At 44.7% G+C, this 20,199-nt stretch overlaps 1 long non-coding RNA gene across 1 annotated transcript in view; it reads right to left on the reverse strand.

The window, feature by feature from the left end:
* Positions 1-208: 208 nt before the first annotated feature.
* Positions 209-20,199, reverse strand: part of LOC141103095 (uncharacterized) — a 36,717-nt gene continuing 16,726 nt past the window's right edge. The window contains exon 3 of the long non-coding RNA XR_012235247.1: positions 209-730. This is a non-coding gene — a long non-coding RNA (uncharacterized lncRNA). The remainder of the gene's footprint in view (positions 731-20,199) is intronic.

The following is a 20,199-nucleotide window of genomic DNA, read 5'->3' on the forward strand; positions in this document are numbered from 1 at the left end:
TCTGGTGTGTTCCTTGGCCTTCATGATGCTGTTTGTTCACTAAGGTTCTCTAACAAACCTCTGAGGGCCTCATAGAACAGTTGTATTTATACTGAGATTAAATTACACACAGGTGGACTCTATTTACTAATTAGGTGAATTCTGAAGGCAATTGGTTCCACTAGATTTTAGTTAGGGGTATCACAGTAAAGGGGGCTGAATACAAATGCACGCCACACTTTTCACATATTTATTTGTAAAAATATTTTGAAAACCATTTATCATTTTTCTTTCACTTTACAATTATGTGCTACTTTGTGTTGGTTTATCACACAAAATTCCAACAAAATACATATATGTTTTTGGTTGTACTATGACAAAATGTGGAAAATGTCAAGGGGTATAAATACATTTTCAAGACACTGTATGTAATGAACAAATATGATTGCTACTGGGTACTGAATTAAAACTAGCCTATATTTAAGCCTGATGTGCATCCAGATTAACCATTGCAAAATATTTTTCAAAAAATACTTGCATTGACATTTTCACTCCTATCAGGCATTCATGTACAGTATGTCTGAGCACTGAGGCGAAACCCTAATGCCAGCTTATCTTCTGATTATTTTTGGGCAAAAAAATCATGAAAACAGAATTCGACAATCAATTTTTCCCCCAAGCACCAGTTGTTGGAGCATCTTTTCTAGATTGAGAGTGGTCACAGACTTGGCAGTCATCATAAGGACTATATCTGGGAAGAGAACCAAACAGTGAATTTAATACAGAGCTATATCGTACAATAAATAATATACTGTATAATGTAATTGTAACTTATTGTACGTTAACAGCTATACTAAACACATATAAATCAATATAAACAATAATTAAATAAATATATACAAATTGTGCATAGTGATAATAAAGTGCAAAATCAGTGTTATCCAATAATGTAATAATGATCTTACAAACACCACAATTTGCACTCCACGATCAGGTAAAATCCAAATTAACCGAATCAGATCAGACCTCTATTGCTGGATAGTCAAAGTGCACTTTATGTCTCCCTCTACATATGATGTTTGTAGCCAGCTTGAGAAAACTTCCCTCCATTTCTACATACAGAAGATGAAAAGTATCCTTGATAAAAACAAAAGCTATACAAAGTGTCACAGTGTCAATAGTTAATTGTTAAAACTTCTAAAAACACTACCAGCAGGAAACTCACATAGATCGGTGCTTATAGTCAGCGTGATGACGTGACTTGATCTGTTTTAACTACCAAGGACTCTCTCTGTCAAGAGCTCTTGACGAACTTCTTGGTAGTATGGTATAAATGTATTATATACTATAAGATAGAACACTATTATTTTGCAAGGTATTTTGATTTTTTCATTTGTCATTAAAGCTGCTGGAGGGAAATAGGCAGTTTAGCACATGGAAGATGTTACTATTACATGAGAAGAGAACCAGATGAGAATAATAGAAGTATGTATAGAAATAAAATTCTGCACCAGCCCATAACACAACAAAGCTGCATGTACCAATAAACGGTGCCCCTGATGTTGACATTCATGATGAAACGCATTACAGTGATCCTGGAAAAAACACATGCCGGTGAGCTGGAGGGACCTGAGCTATACTACTGCAGCTTCTGGCTTTCTGCTCCTGGACAGCATTATTTACAAATGCAGACTTTTATTGAGTGGAGCGCTTTTGTTTGCCATATTCATGTGAGTGCCATTTAGCTTTTCAAATAAAAAAGTTTTTATCACAGTGAGCACTATGGTCAGCTTCTCTCTACTTCAAGTCTGAAAGGTACACCCTTCACCTTGACATGTTATGATCTGATACAAGAAAGTGGCTGGGCTTTGTGCTTCCACAAGGTTTCCACTCTGAGCTATATACAGACTGATTTGGTGAAGACTCCTACTATCGCTGTTCTTTTGGTCATAGTTCCTCCTGGTGGAGATCAATATGTGGGTTTGAGCTTTGCAGTAGGGGGTCAAACAGTGGAGGTAAGTGCTTACCCTTTGAGGGTCGGTGGAGGCTTTTCTTCTGGCAAAGCACTTCACATCACAGAAAAAAAAATCTGCACAATTAAGTGTTCACTTATTGCAGGGGTCAGCAGCCTTTTTCCACTTAAAGGGGAAGTATGTTTTTTTTTCTTTTTTTTAAAAGTTTCATACTTACCTAGGTGGATGCAGCATCAGACCGATGCTGCATCTGTCCCCTGGCATCTCTGCACTGAGAACCAAGCCACAGAAAACGCCCAATGGCGCGGTTCTCACAGATCCCCGAGCAGAGGGATGCTGCCTGTCAGTCAGCATCTCTCCTGCTCTGCTCCTTCACTCTCATTGTAGCGCTGAGCTGTGGAGGGGTGGGGAGCGGCCGTCTCAGCGAGCTGAGACTGCCATCAATCAAGGCAGCTGGCGGATCCAGACTTGGGAAGTCGGGAATGACGCGCTGCCTCGACTGATGGCATTGATGTCAGCGGAGAGCAGACTTCAGGCCGCTCTCCGCTGAAAACGGGTCACAGGAGTGCAAAACAAATTGCACTCCTGTGACCCTTAGGAGAAGCCCAGCCTAAAAAGCTCAGGCTGGACTTCTCCTTTATGGGCCGGATTCAATGTATGTGAATGCATGGAGGGCCACATTCACCTGCTAATAAATGAAGATAATAATCCTAACATAGTAATAACTGTAGAGATTTACCTGACTTTAAAGCGGGGTTCCACCCAAATTTTGAACAATATCTGTATGTATTCTCTTCCTTGCCTAGATGCTGACATGCCGTTTAAAAAAATGTAAATTGCAGTAATTACCTTTTATTTTTCTATTCTTTGCACTTCCTGGTTCTCCTCCCGTGGGAGTAGGTGTGTTTCTAGCCTCTCCCAGACTCCGCACAGTCTCCTGGGAGCTAGTCTCAGGCTTCCCAGGATGCCACTGAGCATGTGCGGGAACGAGCGGTGAATGCTGGGAGCACAGCATTCACTGCATCCAGGAAATAAATGCTTGTGGGCTTCAAATGCCCACATTGAAGATGGAAACCGCCTGCAGTGAATAATATAAGTTATTCTTTCCGACGAAATCTGACACAGGCGGACATATTACACACAATATGTGAGTATGTAATGCTGAGAAGAAAAGTTTGTGAATGAACTCAAAAAAAAAAAAACGATAGATAGGTGGACCCCCGCTTTAAGGTGCTTCACTAATACAAAGCCAGTTCAGACTGAGGGAACATGCAGGCTTATTCCCGCTGGCATCGCTGTAGGGTCCCCCCCCCCACCCCGCAGCGTTTAGTTTGTTCAACTTACTGTATACTCACCCTCTCCATTGCTCTCATGTTATGATCTGATACAAGAAAGTGGCTGGGCTTTGTGCTTCCACAAGGTTTCCACTCTGAGCTATATACAGACTGATTTGGTGAAGACTCCTACTATCGCTGTTCTTTTGGTCATAGTTCCTCCTGGTGGAGATCAATATGTGGGTTTGAGCTTTGCAGTAGGGGGTCAAACAGTGGAGGTAAGTGCTTACCCTTTGAGGGTCGGTGGAGGCTTTTCTTCTGGCAAAGCACTTCACATCACAGAAAAAAAAATCTGCACAATTAAGTGTTCACTTATTGCAGGGGTCAGCAGCCTTTTTCCACTTAAAGGGGAAGTATGTTTTTTTTTCTTTTTTTTAAAGTTTCATACTTACCTAGGTGGATGCAGCATCAGACCGATGCTGCATCTGTCCCCTGGCATCTCTGCACTGAGAACCAAGCCACAGAAAACGCCCAATGGCGCGGTTCTCACAGATCCCCGAGTAGAGGGATGCTGCCTGTCAGTCAGCATCTCTCCTGCTCTGCTCCTTCACTCTCATTGTAGCGCTGAGCTGTGGAGGGGTGGGGAGCGGCCGTCTCAGCGAGCTGAGACTGCCATCAATCAAGGCAGCTGGCGGATCCAGACTTGGGAAGTCGGGAATGACGCGCTGCCTCGACTGATGGCATTGATGTCAGCGGAGAGCAGACTTCTGGCCGCTCTCCGCTGAAAACGGGTCACAGGAGTGCAAAACAAATTGCACTCCTGTGACCCTTAGGAGAAGCCCAGCCTAAAAAGCTCAGGCTGGACTTCTCCTTTATGGGCCGGATTCAATGTATGCGAATGCATGGAGGGCCACATTCACCTGCTAATAAATGAAGATAATAATCCTAACATAGTAATAACTGTAGAGATTTACCTGACTTTAAAGTGGGGTTCCACCCAAATTTTGAACAATATCTGTATGTATTCTCTTCCTTGCCTAGATGCTGACATGCCGTTTAAAAAAATGTAAATTGCAGTAATTACCTTTTATTTTTCTATTCTTTGCACTTCCTGGTTCTCCTCCCGTGGGAGTAGGTGTGTTTCTAGCCTCTCCCAGACTCCGCACAGTCTCCTGGGAGCTAGTCTCAGGCTTCCCAGGATGCCACTGAGCATGTGCGGGAACGAGCGGTGAATGCTGGGAGCACAGCATTCACTGTATCCAGGAAATAAATGCTTGTGGGCTTCAAATGCCCACATTGAAGATGGAAACTGCCTGCAGTGAATAATATAAGTTATTCTTTCCGACGAAATCTGACACAGGCGGACATATTACACACAATATGTGAGTATGTAATGCTGAGAAGAAAAGTTTGTGAATGAACTCAAAAAAAAAAAAACGATAGATAGGTGGACCCCCGCTTTAAGGTGCTTCACTAATACAAAGCCAGTTCAGCCTGAGGGAACATGCAGGCTTATTCCCGCTGGCATCGCTGTAGGGTCCCCCCCCCCCACCCCGCAGCGTTTAGTTTGTTCAACTTACTGTATACTCACCCTCTCCATTGCTCTCATGCAGCTCCAGCATGTCTCCGGACCCTTGTGACACCCGGCCACTGATGCTGGCATTATAAAGTGAAAAGTGCCTTGCTGCACATTAAGATGGTTTTCACTTTATAGCAGTGCCCTGATCCCTATCCCACTGTATGATAATAATAATCAAGAAAATACAAGAAACTTTGATTAACATTTACTTTTAAACTTTAATAACAGAACAGTAATTATAACAGTAATAATGAAAAAAAACCCACAGGCAACTTTGAAAACACGGTGACGCTGATGGCACTTAAGACACAGTGACATTGATGGCACTGTGGACACTAATGGCACTGTGGGCACTGATGACACTAAGGAAACTAATGAAACTGTGGGCACTAATGACACTGTGGGCACTAATTGCACTGATGACACTGAGGAAACTAATGACACTGTGGGCACTAATGACACTGTGGGCACTGTGGACACGGATGGTACTGTGGGCACTGTTTGGGAACTGTATTGGCACTTGAACTGGTTGTAGAATACTCACATATCGCTCTCCTTCCTCACAGCGGTCTCTGTGTGAGGAAGGAGAGCAGTCAATGAGAGATGATGTCATATGTTTACATTTGAGATCATCTCTCATTGGACACGCCGATCATGGAGCAAATGGCTGCTGTGATTGGCCACTTACCACCATCTTTGACTGTGTCCAGGGGACATGCCATCACAGATTTTCCCTGATGCGCGCCCGCACGTTTCCAGGAGGACGTACATGGCAATTAAAGCCCACTTCTTTCAGCTATAGTGCGGGTGCGAGGTGGTTAAAATGTATGCGGGCCAGGTGCACATGAATTCATTGCGTGCACTGACAGGCCGGACATTTAGTGGTTGTGGGCCAGGTGCGGCCCGCAGGTTGCTGACCCCTGACTTATTGGGACTTTTTCACAATTTATTATCACATGATATTGCTTGCACATCTGATGGCTTTGTTTTGAATGCAATATGTTTGATTATACCTTCGTTTTATTGACTTTATTCCCATTTTTGACACAATTTTATATTATATTGTTTTTATTTTAAAGTTTTAGTTACTGCAGCATGTTTTCTATATACAATAATAGGCTGGATTCACATTTATGAGCATGTGTTGCGTTTTTTTCTAATGAGCTTTATAATGCAATGACATGCATTGCCATTTCTATCCAAAGCCTTTATAACATGGATCAACAGGCGATAACACGGAGATGACGTTTACTTAACCAAAGCATGTAAACATCCTGCATAAATAATCATTACTAAAAATAATGGCAAACCTCTGCACATGCGTGTTAAGCGCATGCATTAAAATGCATAGATATAAATGACCCCTCAAGGTCTAATTAAAAACACAATTCTGCCTGAACTGATATTTTTATTAAAATGTGGCCATCATGGGTTGAACCACATCCTAGAAGTTGAATCAACACATTAGTGTAATGTTGTGTCTTGTGCCACAGGGATACATCATTATTTAATATAATCATTGATAGGTTGCCTTTCCGTAAATTTTTGTTGAGCTGTCAAGTGGTTTGCCGATAGCTCCAGTAGATGACTATTATACTTGGAAGTTCTACTGTAAGAGCAGTCATTGGAATACTTAACGCTTATTTAGTTCAATCCACATAGCCAATGAAAGAATAAGGATGGAAAGTATAGGTTATGGAACTTTGCACATTGCTCACAGATTCAGTCTAATGAAGCAATGTTGTTAATATCCTTTACTATTAGTTTTGAAACAGCTCTAATTGCAGACAGTTTTAAGTAGTTGTGCAGCATTAGAACTGGATGTTCTGTTCTGCCACCCAAACATCTAATTTGTTTCTAGGGAATGTGTCCTAAATTCAATGATAATAAAGCATGATTGCGGACCAGTGATACATGCCCAATTATCTCTTTTCTTGAGTGTTCATGGAGCATTGTATTTATAAAAAAATCATTAACATAATTATTTGGGTAATTATGTTAATACAGAACAGATAGAACGGCACCTGTTGTTATGTCATATGATGAAATGACCATAATTAGGAAGATGTGTGATCAGCTTGTAAATAGAATTTCGCAAAACGAAGCATATGTTGTATATAGAAGAATGATGCAAAAATTAGATTTAAAAAAAATAAATAAATAAAAATGACAATAAATGTTCCATAGACCATGGGTGCCATCTAGTGTTGGAAATGATATAAAGCATTTTTAGCAATTATTGCAGTCTGGACTACATTGGGCTGTATCTGTGTTATAAACCAGCTGTTCTGGGTCTACATTTGGCCACAAGGGTATCCTAAAATGAGGAATAAACCCCTTTATTTATGGATCTGTTATGGAAGCGAGACATGGAAATATCTTCTGTTTTAAGAAGGTGCCACTGTGTTTCTAATCAAGTAGAGGGGCTTTTTGGTTCTTTTTAGCCTACCTTACTATAACAAGTCTGGTTGTGCCTTGTCGGTTATCTCAAATTCTATGTTCCTCTCTTTCAGTATGGAAGATTACATTGTGTTTTTAATTGTATAGCTAGAAAGATTTTTTTAAGACTCTAACCATTTTAATACTGGACACTTTCACCTCCTTCCTGCCCAGGCCAATTTTCAGCTTTCAGTGATCTCACACTTTGAATGACAATTGCTCAGTCATGCAATACTGTACCCAAATGAAATTATTATTTTTTAGACAAATAGAGGTTTCTTTTGGTGGTATTTATTAGGGTTGTCCCGGCACCGATACCAAGCATTTGCCCAAGTACTTGTACTCGGGCAAATGTTCCCAATACTTCCGCCGATACCTGTACAGTCAGCGGTGATCGCGCGTGGGGAGTTACAAGGTTCTCCCCCAGCGGCTTTCAGCTGCTTAGTGACATACAGCAGTGATCGGTGCTTGTAACTCTTCGTTCCGCTGTCCCCCTCCGTTCCTCTGTCCCTCTTCGTTCCGCTGTCCCCCTCCGTTCCTCTTCGTTCCGCTGTCCCCCTCCGTTCCTCTGTCCCTCTTCGTTCCGCTGTCCCTCTTCGTTCCGCTGTCCCCCTTCATTCCGCTGTCCCTCTTCGTTCCGCTGTCCCCCTCCGTTCTGCTGTCCCTCTCTCTTCCTCTGTCCCTCTCCAATGTGCTGTCCTCCTTTGTGAATGGACAGAGTCAGCTGACTCTGTCCATTCACATAACTGAAACATTGTAATCTCCTGTGATTACGGTGATTACGATGTGTCAGTTTATGAATGGAGAGGAGCCGCTGTCTTCTCTCCATTTATTCTCAGTGCAGCTGAGGCTGCAGAGAAAGGGACTGGGGAATCTCTATCCTCGGTCTCTTTCTCTGTCTCAAGGAGGAGATATCAGGGGTCTGTTAAGACCTCTGATATCTCACCAAAGCCCCCCAACAGGGCTGATTAAAAAAAAAACACATATTGCAATAAATAATAAAAAAAAAATATTATTTGAAAAAATAATAAAAATGTAAATAAAAAAAACACACAGACACCGTTCAACCCCCCCCCCCCCCCCCCCAAAAAAAGAAAGCATTGTTAAAAAAAAAACAAAAAAAAAAAACACTGTCACGTGACATTAAAGCAAAAGTATCGGTAATCAGTATCGGCAAGTACTTGAAAAAAGTATCGGTACTTGTACTCGGTCCTAAAAAAGTGGCATCGGGACAACCCTAGTATTTATTTACCACTGGGTTTTTTTTTTTATTTTTTGCTAACTAAAAAAAAACCCAGAACACTATGATTTAAAAAATGCGTGTTTTTCTAGTTTCTGTTATAAAATTTTGCAAAAAAATAATCCTTCATACATTTAGGTTAAAATTTAATCTGCTACATCTCTTTAATAAAAGTAACCCAAATCATTGTATTTTATTGTGCTATAGCTGTGTGAGAGTTATCTGGAATGGTAAGTAACAAGGTCTGGATGCCGCCATGGGCGGCAGATAGCATGCCTTACATCCACAACTTGTTACTTAACATTACAGATATCGGTCCACGATCTTTGTTATATGAAATTTCTGACAAGACGTAAGCCATCCACATATATTACCAAAAGTATTGGGACACCTGCCTTTACAAGCACGTCAACTTTAAAGTGATTGTAAGGCTTTGTTTTTTTTTTTAATAATAAACATGTCATACTCCACTGTGCAGTTCGTTTTGCACAAAGTGGCCCCGATCTTCAACTTCTGGGGTTCCCCCGATGGCGCTGGTAGCTCCTCCTCGCATCGTATAACCCCCTAGGAGAAGCGTTCTCCCGGGGGGTTACCTTGCGGGCGTGCTCCCGAGTCCAGCATTTGCGTCCATAGTGTCAGGGCTGAGCTCAACCCTTCCTTCCCTGAGCTGGCCGCTCAGCTGTCGGCTAATTGCCAGCTCCTATCTCTCCACAGTGACTCACCTGTTGATGATATTCTGCTTGTCAGTCCTGCTTACTTAAGCTGTCCAGCCCAGCCTGTCAACATCACATAGACTTTCTCCTGCGCTCCTATTAAAGACTTGCTTGGCTGACATTCCTTCTGGCTCCAGATCTTGCCTGCTGTTCCACTATGCTGATTCCTGGCTTCCTGACTTTCTGGCTTGTCTGACTATCCGTTCTGGTTACCGAACTTTGGCTATGTTTTGACTACGTTTGTTCTATTTACTTTTATTATTAAACAAGTGTGATTTAACTGTACTTCTGTCTCGGTCTGATTCATGGTTTCTGAAAGTAGGTGAAGGCCAAGAATTCAGAAGCTGCAGTCAATCCACTTGTTGGTAATATTTTTTCTAGATTGGATGAGCAGGATCACCACATGGATCAGTTTGCAATGGCGTTACAAACACTCCTGAGTCATACAGCTCACCTGGAATCTCCCACTGTGTCTGCTCCGGTACAACCTGTGTTGCAGGCCATCCCTGCTGCTGCTCCAGTCTCTGTGCAGGCACCCTCCTGATCGTATTCTGGCTATGGTTCGCACCAGTCTCACTTCTCCTTTGGGTGACAAAATTCTTGCCACTCAGGTCCATGCTCCTCCTGAGAAGCCTTGTGACCGCTGCTTTGTCGCAGAGCGTCTCCATACTGCCGTGCTCCAGACTTACCATTCTCCCAAGGCTTCTGGGAAGAATCAACTCTTTTGGGCCATTTCCCAACAATTCTGGTGGCCTAGTCTAGGTGCTGATGTAACTGCCTTCGTAGCTGCCTGTTCCGTGTGTGCTCAGAGTAAGACTCCACAACAGCTTCCAGTGGGCCTCCTACAACCCATAACCAATGGAGAGAGGCCCTGGGCCCACCTGTCTATTGATTTCATTGTGGAGTTACCCAACTCCCAGGGCAACACAGTTATCTTTATGGTGGTTGACCAGCCTCCATTTTTACTCAGGAGATCTTTTGATTACATGGGCTACCCAAGGTGATCGTCTCGGACAGGGGTAGTCAGTTTGTGTCCTGGATCTGGCGAGCCTTTTGTGCACAGTTGGGAATTCAGCTTGCTTTCTTCTCTGCTTATCACCCGCAGTCTAATGGGACCACAGAACGAGCCAATCAGACCTTGGAGCAGTTCCTACGTTGCTATATTTCTGACCATCATAACAACTGGTCAGACCTCTTACCGTGGGCGGAGTTTGCCCACAATAGTGCCTTGAATTCTGCTTCTCGATTATCCCCGTTTATGGCGAACTATGGTTTACAACCTTCCATGTTGCCTGACTCATTTGTTCCGCAGAGTATTCCTGCATTAGAGGAGCATCTCCGTGGTCTTTGGTCCACATGGGTACAAGTCCAGGAGGCTTTGCGACATGCTAATGATAGACACAGACTCCATGCTCACCGCAGACGCCTGCCTGCGCCTTCCTACCAGGCTGGGGACAGGGTCTGGCTGTCATCTCGCAACCTCCGACTTCGTGTTCCCTCTCTGAAGTTTGCGCCTCGGTTTATTGGGCCTTTCTGTATTCTCCGAAGGATTAACCCAGTTGCTTACGCGTAAGACCTTCCTTCTATTATGCGTATCTCAAATGTATTTCATGTCTCCTTATTAAAACCTTTGGTCTGCAACCGCTTTACCACCTCAGTGCCACGTCCTCACCCCGTACAGGTTGAGAACCATGAGGAGTATGAAGTACAGTCCATTGTTGACTCCCAAAGGTTCCGTGGGTGCATACACTACCTGGTGCATTGGAAAGGGTATGGTCCACAGGAACGCTCTTGGGTCTCATCCTCAGACATACATGCCCCTGTCCTCATCCTGATTTCCATAGACGTTTCACCCTCAAGCCTGGTGGTCCTCAGAGGGGGAGGGGTCGTTGAGGAGGGGGTACTGTCCTTCTCTGAGTTGGCCGCTCAGCTGTCGGCTAATTGCCGTGCAGCCCAGATGATCTCTGCCTTCGCCTTGGTCAGCATCACAGAAACTTTCTCCTGCGCTCCTGTTAGACTTGCTTGGCTGACATTCCTTCTGGCTCCAAATCCTGCTTGCTGTTCCACTACGCTGATTCCTGGCTTCCTGACTTTCTGGCTTGTCTGACTATGCGTTCCGGTTACTGAACTTTGGCTATGTTTTGACTACGTTTGTTCTATTTACTTTTATTATTAAACAAGTATGATTTAACTGTACTTCTGTTGCGGTCTGATTCATGGTTTCTGACACATAGATGCAGCATGCCGGACTCGGTCCCGCCCCCCCGCGTCATTGGATTTGATTGACAGCAGTGGGAGCCAATGGCTGCGCTGCTATCAATCTATCCAATCAAGAGCCGAGGCAACGGGCAGAGGGGAAGAGCGCGTCTCCGGCGGGGGGAATACAGGACTAAGGTGAGTAAAACTGGGGGCTGGGGGGCCGGTCAGTGACAGAAGTTTTTTCACCTTAATGCATAGGATGCATGTAATGAAACGTCCCACACTCCGCTTGAGTGCTTTCGTCATATACCACTTCCTCCCAGTCTGAATATAGATATCAGATATTCCAACTGCTGCTAACACCAAACAAGGCAAACTCGTTTGATTGCTGAACATGAACTGTTTATTAGAACAAGAATACAGTCTTATATACAGTTGAAGAGGAGGTCCCCCCCTCCTGCTCATATTACTCTAAAAATACACCTGTAACCAGAAACATAAATTAACATGAGCTAGTTATCTAATCATTTACCCAGACTTGGTGACTCAGAGATATGATCTTATAGGGTAGACTTGCCGTCTCCTTACTCACAGCTTATACACATAAGTTTATACATTCCCCAATAGTTTGCTAGGAGACAAAGGTGTGTTAATGAGCACAATAAACTATTGGGTGAAAGACCCGGGCTTTCCAGATCTCATTAATCAGCATTCCTTTCACATACATCTGTCCACTGAGTCCCAAGCTGGCAGAGACCATCATGGCCTCCTTAATAATGTCCTTTTGCATTACATAACAGAATATCTTCCTAAATGCTTGTAGCTCCCTCAAATGCCAGTTCCCATAGTCGGTAGGCAAGAGGCTAGGGTTCAGTCTCCTCCAAAAGCCTCTGTCCCAGGTGAGTCTGTCACAATGCATTAAGGTGAAAAAACATGAGGGATTACAACCCCTTTAATGGCATCCCAGTCTTAGTCCGTAGGTTTCGGCCCACCCTTTGCAGCTATAACAGCTTTAACCCTTCTGAGAAGGCTGTCCACAAGGTTTAGTAGTGTGTCTATGGGAATGTTTGACCATTCTTCCAGAAGCGCATTTGTGAGGTCAGGCACTGATGTGGACGAGAAGGCCTGGCTTGCAGTCTCCGCTCTAATTAATCCCAAAGGTGTTCTATCTGGTTGAGGTCAGGACTCTGTGCAGGCCAGTCAAATTCCCCCACCCCAAACCCGCTTATCCATGTCTTTATGGACCTTGCTTTGTGCACTGGTTAAAATCATTTGGTGGAGGGAGGATTATGGTGTGGGGTTGTTATTCAGGGGTTAGGCTTGGCTCCTTAGTTCCAGTGAAGGGAACTCTTAAGGCGTCAGCATACCAAGACCTTTTGGACAATTTCATGCTCCCAACCTTGTGGGAACAGTTTGGGGATGGCCCCTTCCTGTTCCAACATGACTGCGCACCAGTGCACAAAGCAAGGTCCATAAAGACATGAATGAGCAAGTTTGGGGTGGAGGAACCTGACTGACCTGCACAGAGTCCTGACCTCAACTCAATAGGACACCTTTGGGATGAATTAGTGCAGAGACTGTGAGCCAGGCCTTCTCATCCACATCAGTGCCTGACCTAACAAAATGCGCTTCTGGATGAATGGTCAAACATTCCATAGACACACTCCTAAACCTTGTGGACAGGCTTCCCAGAAGAGTTGAAGCTGTTATAGCTGCAAAGGGCGCGCCAACCGAATATTGAATCTTATGGACTAAGACTAGGATGCCATTAAAGTTCACGTGCGTGTAAAGGCAGGCGTCCCAATACTTTTGGTAATATAGTGTATGTGTTTCAAATGGCTGACATCCAGGGGCCCCAGTGGTTGACATGCTCCCCTTGATGGGATCAAGGATCTGGGCAGCCCTTGGGCTGGTGGGCTCGATAGTGACAATGACAATCACACGTTTTCAACCATTATAGCTTTCTCTTCATGATCATTATTGTTTACTTAATTAGATGTGATATCCTTTACACCTCTAAAGAAGTTATATAGCTCTGAAATGCGTTGGATGAATGGGAATACATCATACAATTTTGCATCATCTATGATATTTTTGGATTTTGTGATGCCTTTTTCCACAAGCTGTATTACATTTTTAATATATTTGGTTTTGTATTAGAATATTAGAAAATTGACAATATGTCTTTTAACTAATCTGTGTGACATAGTGCCTTTAAAGTCCCATCTGGGCGATTCCCTTCAACTAACAACCTTGCTGGTATCTTCTCCCAGGCTTCTTACTGGTGCAGCGACTTAATTTTTTACTTTAGTTACGCTTTGCCTTTCCCTAAAATCGATTGTGTTTGGTTAAGGGCTACTCCAAATGTTTTAGAAAATGTAGCCATTACAGTCATAATACATCTTAGATCAAATTATCTTTTCAAAAGTTTGGGTCGCTCCAGTTCCTGGAGAACAACCATCTGTATTCCTCATACAGAAAATGTCACAAATCCCTACAATAGTCAGCTTACCTACTTTACAAAATGCTTGTAAAACACGTTTTTCAAAATATGATTTGAAGTTCCTTATGCAAATATATTTAAAGTGAAACTCCAGACTAAACTTTCTTTTGTTGTTTTTAAGAGTGGGGTTAGATCCTCTGTCTGTTTCTCTTGCTTTCTGTGTCCCTAGAAGGAAATTTTGCATTCGCTCTGTATGAGGACACAATGAAAGCAGTGTAAGGCTCCATGCACACTAGCCTTTTTTTATAAGCTTGAAAAAAAAAAACACTGGATGAAAAATGCTGATAATAGTGTTTTTGTGATAGCCTGTAATAGTCAGGGGTGGATCCAGAGTCTAGTCTCGAGAGGGGCACTACCCGAAAATAAGGTGTTGCTTACAGAACTGAATTTAATGTATCATAGAGTGAGTGTACAGAGGTCAGTAGTATGTAGAGCAGTGTACAGAGGTCAGTAGTATGTAGAGCAGTGTACAGAGGTCAGTGGGATGGTGTACAGAGGTCAGTAGGATGTAGGTCAGTGTACAGTGGTCAGTAGGATGGTGTACAAAGGTCAGAGGATAGGGGGTAAGTAGGGCGGAGGACAGGGAGCAACAGGACAATGTACAGGGGTCAGTGGAATGAAGAGCAGTGTGCAGAGATTGTTAGAATGTAGGACCAGGTTCTACATTCTAATATCTAGTATCTACCAGGATCAGTAGAGCAAAGGACTAGGTTTCACCAGGGGGGTCAGGACAGCACACACTGGGGGGGTCAGAAGAGCACAAACCAGGGGGCTGGGAATGCACACACCAGGGGGTCAAAGGGACACACTCCAGGGGGTCCGGAGGGCACACACCGGGGGGGATCAGAAGGACACACTTCAGGGGGTCAGGAGGGCACACACCAGGGGGCTGGGAGGGCACACACCAGGGGGCTGGGAGGGCACACACTGGGGGGGGATCAGAAGGATACACACCAGGGGGCTGGGAGGGCACACACCAGGGGGCTGGGAGGGCAAACACCGGGGGGTCAAAAGGACACACTTCAGGGGGTCAGGAGGGCACACACCAGGGGGGATCAGAAGGACACACTTCAGGGGGTCAGGAGGGTACACACCAGGGGGCTGGGAGGGCACACACCGGGGGGGATCAGAAGGATACACTTCAGGGGGTCAGGAGGGTACACACCAGGGGGCTGGGAGGGCACACACCAGGGGGCTGGGAGGGCACACACCGGGGGGGGGGATCAGAAGGATACACTTCAGGGGGTCAGGAGAGTACACACCAGGGGGCTGGGAGGGCACACACCAGGGGTCTGGGAGGGCACACACCAGGGGGCTGGGAGGGACACACACCAGGGGGCTGGGAGGGACACACGTCAGGAGGGCATATACTGGGGGGATCGGGATGGCACACACCAGGGGGGCAGTCACAATGCTTTAATGAGCCCAATTTCTCACTGCACTATATTAAGAGGAGATGCGATCGCATTTGTCAGCTAGCACCTCTATGCTAAGCTGCAGTATCTTAGACTTGGCATAGAGGTGCCTGTAAATGAATCCACAATATACTACTAGATGATTTTTACCTCCAGGCATGCAGATTCGCTCGATCCCTCTGCTTAGCTGCTCACACCTCCCTCTTCCAGGCGGGCACGATCTCAGGTCAGGCACATCCCAATCCCGCCCACTCAAGCAGCAGCCTGCAGGAGAGAGGCTGGAAAACTGCTGGGGGAGGTACAGGGGGCGGAGAGTCCAGTGCAGATTTGCGATTTGTAATGGCTGTGAGTTGTCCTGACCAAAGCTCTGTCATTTCCTGGGGCGTTGGTAATGTTTTCCCGGTGGGAGCTTTTGCCCCGTTGCCCCCCCCCCGATCCGCCCCTGGTAGTAGTGTTTAGGAACATTAGTATTTTATTAGCATTTTTACAGTACATGAAGAAAATAAAGGCTCAACAAAAGCAGTTTAACATGTTAGTAGCATTTAAAAGCGTTTAGCTGTTTGTTTGTTTTTCCGGGAGGATAACGCTCCCAAAAACTCTACAAAAAAAAATTTTTCTGCTCCTTAAGCTTGAAAAATGCTTCTAGCATAATAAAGTAGTGTGCATGGACACATAGGAGAACACTATTGGCTTCTAAGAGCAGGGGAAAAAATGCTCATAATAGCTTCTAGGAGCTTAAAAATATGCTAGTGTGCGTGGAGCCTTAAAGCCAAAACCAAAAATGTAATATTTTGAAGCTTACCAATTATTAGATGTGGTGGCTGCACTACTTTTTTGTAAGGCCTTTTTCCCCTCTGTTTTCACCTGGTGATCTGGCCAGTAACACACCTCCTGTATTAGACTGCCTCTACTCTGGATGAAGGAGCAACTGAGACACCTTTGTACAGCAGCATTGGTAATCTAGGGGAGGGGTGTTAGCTGTACTAGCAGATTTAAATTCACTAAAACAATTGAAGCCAAACTCCAGCTAACACTTTTTAAGCAGTTACTGCAGTTACTTTTAGGCTAAGGCCCTTTAGCCGCCCCGGAGCCGCAATGGAGATATGTGAACTTACTCTATAGAGAGCCGGTCACAGTCTCCTGCCATGCGAATTGCATGCAGAGAAATCCACATCCAATTCACATAAGTGTATACCCAGCCTCAAGTATACATATTTAGTAGCATATGGAAGGGAAAGACTTCGAAAAATGGTTTTTATCGCTGTCTGTGCCTTCCCTTGTTGGTGACATGAGGGAAACCCTCCTCTGTAGGGTTACAAACAAATTTAAATGGAATAGTAAAGAAACATAAACATAAAGAATTAATAACGCTTTCTCATTCTATCCAAAATGAAAAACAATAAATAAAACTGTCTGGAGTTAGGCTTTAAATCTTATTACATCGCTTCATGCACTCAAGAGACAAGATAGCATACTGAAGAAGAAACGTGTCAGTTATTGGAAGTGTCCCCAATGATGGGATTGGCGCAGTGGACCAGAGTGTGAGGGTCACTGTGGAGATTGATGAGCTTGATATCATGTGCTGTTTGTGAGAAAACATCTGTTTTATTCCTTCAATAAAAAGATTGTTTAAGGTAATACACAAGGCTGGTGCGCCCTCTGTTTTTTTTTTTTTTTTTTTTTGTTCAGTGTTCTCTTTATGCTTCTCCAGTCCTTAGGGGTCTGCAAAGTCTTGACTAGCTTTAAGAAAGCCTTTCTCAAACTTTTCAACACAGAGGAACCCTTGAAATAATTTTCTAGTCTCAGGGAACCCCTTCTAAAAATGATGAAATCAACTCATGATACATTAGTGTGATAGTCAGTGGGAAGAATGCTCCTTACACTTGTGGTCATTGGGAAGAATTACCCCCTTAGAGATAGCTAAAAAGTTCAATGGTGTCAGTGGGAACCTATCTGAGAGACAGAAATTGCTCATGGAACCCAATAGAGGCAGCAACGTTTGCATTAAAAAAAATGTAAGAATATTACAATACACTGACTTTTAACTACTTGCCGCCCGCCATATAGCAAAATGACGGCGGCAAAGTGGTTTCATTATCCTGACGGGACGTCATATGATGTGATCAGGCACAGACAAAAAAGGGGGGGGAGAATCTATGATCCAAAGGACTTTGCTTAATTCAGTATTGAAAATAACAGATGAGGGAAGTACCCTAGCAGCATCTGTTTGTAGATGAAGCTAATTGCAAAACACCCGAAGGGTCTAATTAAAGTGGCCGGGTGTGTTCCTCTGAATTGAGGGCATATCACAAAAAAGGGGAACCCAAGGGGAGGGAACGGGATAGGTACCAGTTCCACCCAGGGAAAAAGAATTCGTCAACAAGGAACCAGCAAATTAGCAAAAATATGAATAATTTAATATAGAAATTGAAAAATTCCACATATACACCAAACACAAAATCAAGAAATATGACATTAAGTGAACCAAAGACCACCACTAAGAAAATAAAATAGACAACGTTGTCTAAGAACAGAACAACACACAGAGGGCCACCACTAAGCACACACAGAGACACCCAGCTTGATTAATAAATGGAGCATAGCATAACAAAAAAGTCTCATGAGTGTCTCAACAGAATTATTGGTCAAGGCTGGGAGGTAGATGTGTGCAGCCGTATGGTTGAGAGGAGTCCGCCTTGCAGGATGCCAGTGACAGGCCTTGGATGAGCCTTGTGGTATGTTACGTGAGGATAGCTGGTTAGGGCACTGGCAGCTGAGTATGGTACAATGACTAGTAATGTGGGTAAGTGGTAATGTAGAGACTGTGCATATATGAAGCTATAAATGTGCCTGCATCGGTAGTGGTCACAGCATATAAACTGAACAGTAGGTGGGAGACATCTGTATAGCTATGGTGACAGCAGTCACGATTGAACATGAACAGATACAGTCTCACCAATCCGGGGTACCGAGGTTCGGCAGGCATGCAGATCATTCCAGTCCTACTTAGACCATCTCAGGTGGTGCGGAACAGCTGCATCCAGATCAGGCCAACTGAATAGGGCTTCATGGATCTGTGTACTCAGTTTCCAGCAGGAATAGTAAGGAGCGGAGGCGTGTAAGGACGTGCCGCCTGAATGCGGCGTGGATCAGCATCCGATTCCTGGTTCCGTGCAACAAGGCTTCACACAAAGGCGGACGGGATACCCAGGGCTGATGGGTGGGTCTGTGTGTACGCTAGATGGAGCGTGATGGCGTCATGCGATCAGGATGAGCCGCTGCGCGCCCCCAGGGGCACGCATTGCAGCGATCGTTGTTGGGGTGTGTCAGTCTGACACACCGCAACTCCGATCTAGGTAAAGAGTCTCTGATGGAGACTCTTTACCACGTGATCAGCCGTGTCCAATCACGGCTGATCACGATGTCAATAGGAAGAGCCGTTGATCGGCTTTTCCTCATTCGCGTCTGACAGACGATCGGCTACTCTCCTGACAGGGGGGGGTCTGTGCTGATTGTTTATCAGCACAGCCCCCACTCGAATCCCGCCCAGGACCACAAGAGAAGCTGCCCAGGACCACCAGGATGGCTACCACACTGGACCACCAGGTATGCCCCCTAGAGCACCAGGAAAATACCAATATGTGCCCAGGCAGCTGCCAATCTGTGTCCAGGCATCTGCCAATCAGTGCCCACTCCAATGCCTACCGCTGCCAGTGCCACCAGGGATGCCTATCAGTGCCTCATATCAGTGCCTTGTATCAGTGCCCATCAGTGCCGCCTATCAGTGCCCATCAGTGCCGCCTTTCAGTGCCCATCAGTGTCGCCTATCAGTTCCAACCAGTGCCACCCATGAGTGCCCATCAGCGCCGCCTATCAATGCCCATCAGTGCCGCATATCAGTGCCACCCATCAGTGCCCATCCGTGCTGCATATCAGTGCCCATCTTCAGTGCCCCCTCATTGATGCCACCTCATCAGTGCCTGTCAGTGCCTCCTTATCAGTGCCTATCAGTGAAAGAGAAAACTTACCTATTTACAAATTTTTTTTAACAGAAACAAAAGCAAAACTTTTATTTTTTTCAAAATTTTCAGTCTTTTTTTATATGTTTAGCAAAAAATAAAAACCGCAGAGGTGATCAAATACCAGCAAAAGAAAGCTCTATGTGTGGGAACAAAATTATAAAAATTTAGTTTGGGTACAGGGTAGCATGACCGCGCAATTGTCATTCAAACTACGACAGAGCTGAAAGCTGAAAATTGGTCTGGGCAGGAAGGTGTATAAGTGCCCTGTATTGAAGTGGTTAAAAACAAAGTAACAATCCATATGACTGTAAGGCTTCATTTAATGCAAATTACAAATATATTAGTATTGGGGAAGGAGGGTGCACCTGATGACGTCTGTGAATGGGGAAATGCTTTGGGTGGGGTCTGGCCTGACATCAATTCTGCATTTAGGCTGAAAACCCCCCCTCAGCTTATATTCGAGTGAGGGTGCAGCCTCACTGTGCCCAACTGCAGCTGTACCTTTGATAACTAAACTGTGTCATGCAGTCTGTTCGGCGGCCGACCACTGTAACAAAGCCCCGCCTCCTCCTCGTCCATGATAGACGGAACACTGATACAGTTTCCGAGCATTGTATCAGTGTTCCATCTATCACGGGCGAGGAGGAGGCGGGGCTTTGTTACAATGCACGGTGCCGAACAGACTGCATGACACCCGCTGTTTTAGTTATCAAAGGTACAGCTGCAGGTGGGCACAGCGAGGCTGCAAATGGGCACAGTGAGGCTGCAGATGGGCACAGTGAGGCTGCAGATGGGCACTGATGATATAGGTGGGCACAGTGAGGCTGCAAATGGGCACAGTGAGGCTGCAGATGGGCATTGTT

This window comes from Aquarana catesbeiana, linkage group LG07 (genome assembly GCF_042186555.1).
Source record: "Aquarana catesbeiana isolate 2022-GZ linkage group LG07, ASM4218655v1, whole genome shotgun sequence".
In the NCBI taxonomy this organism is placed as follows: Eukaryota; Metazoa; Chordata; class Amphibia; order Anura; family Ranidae; genus Aquarana; species Aquarana catesbeiana.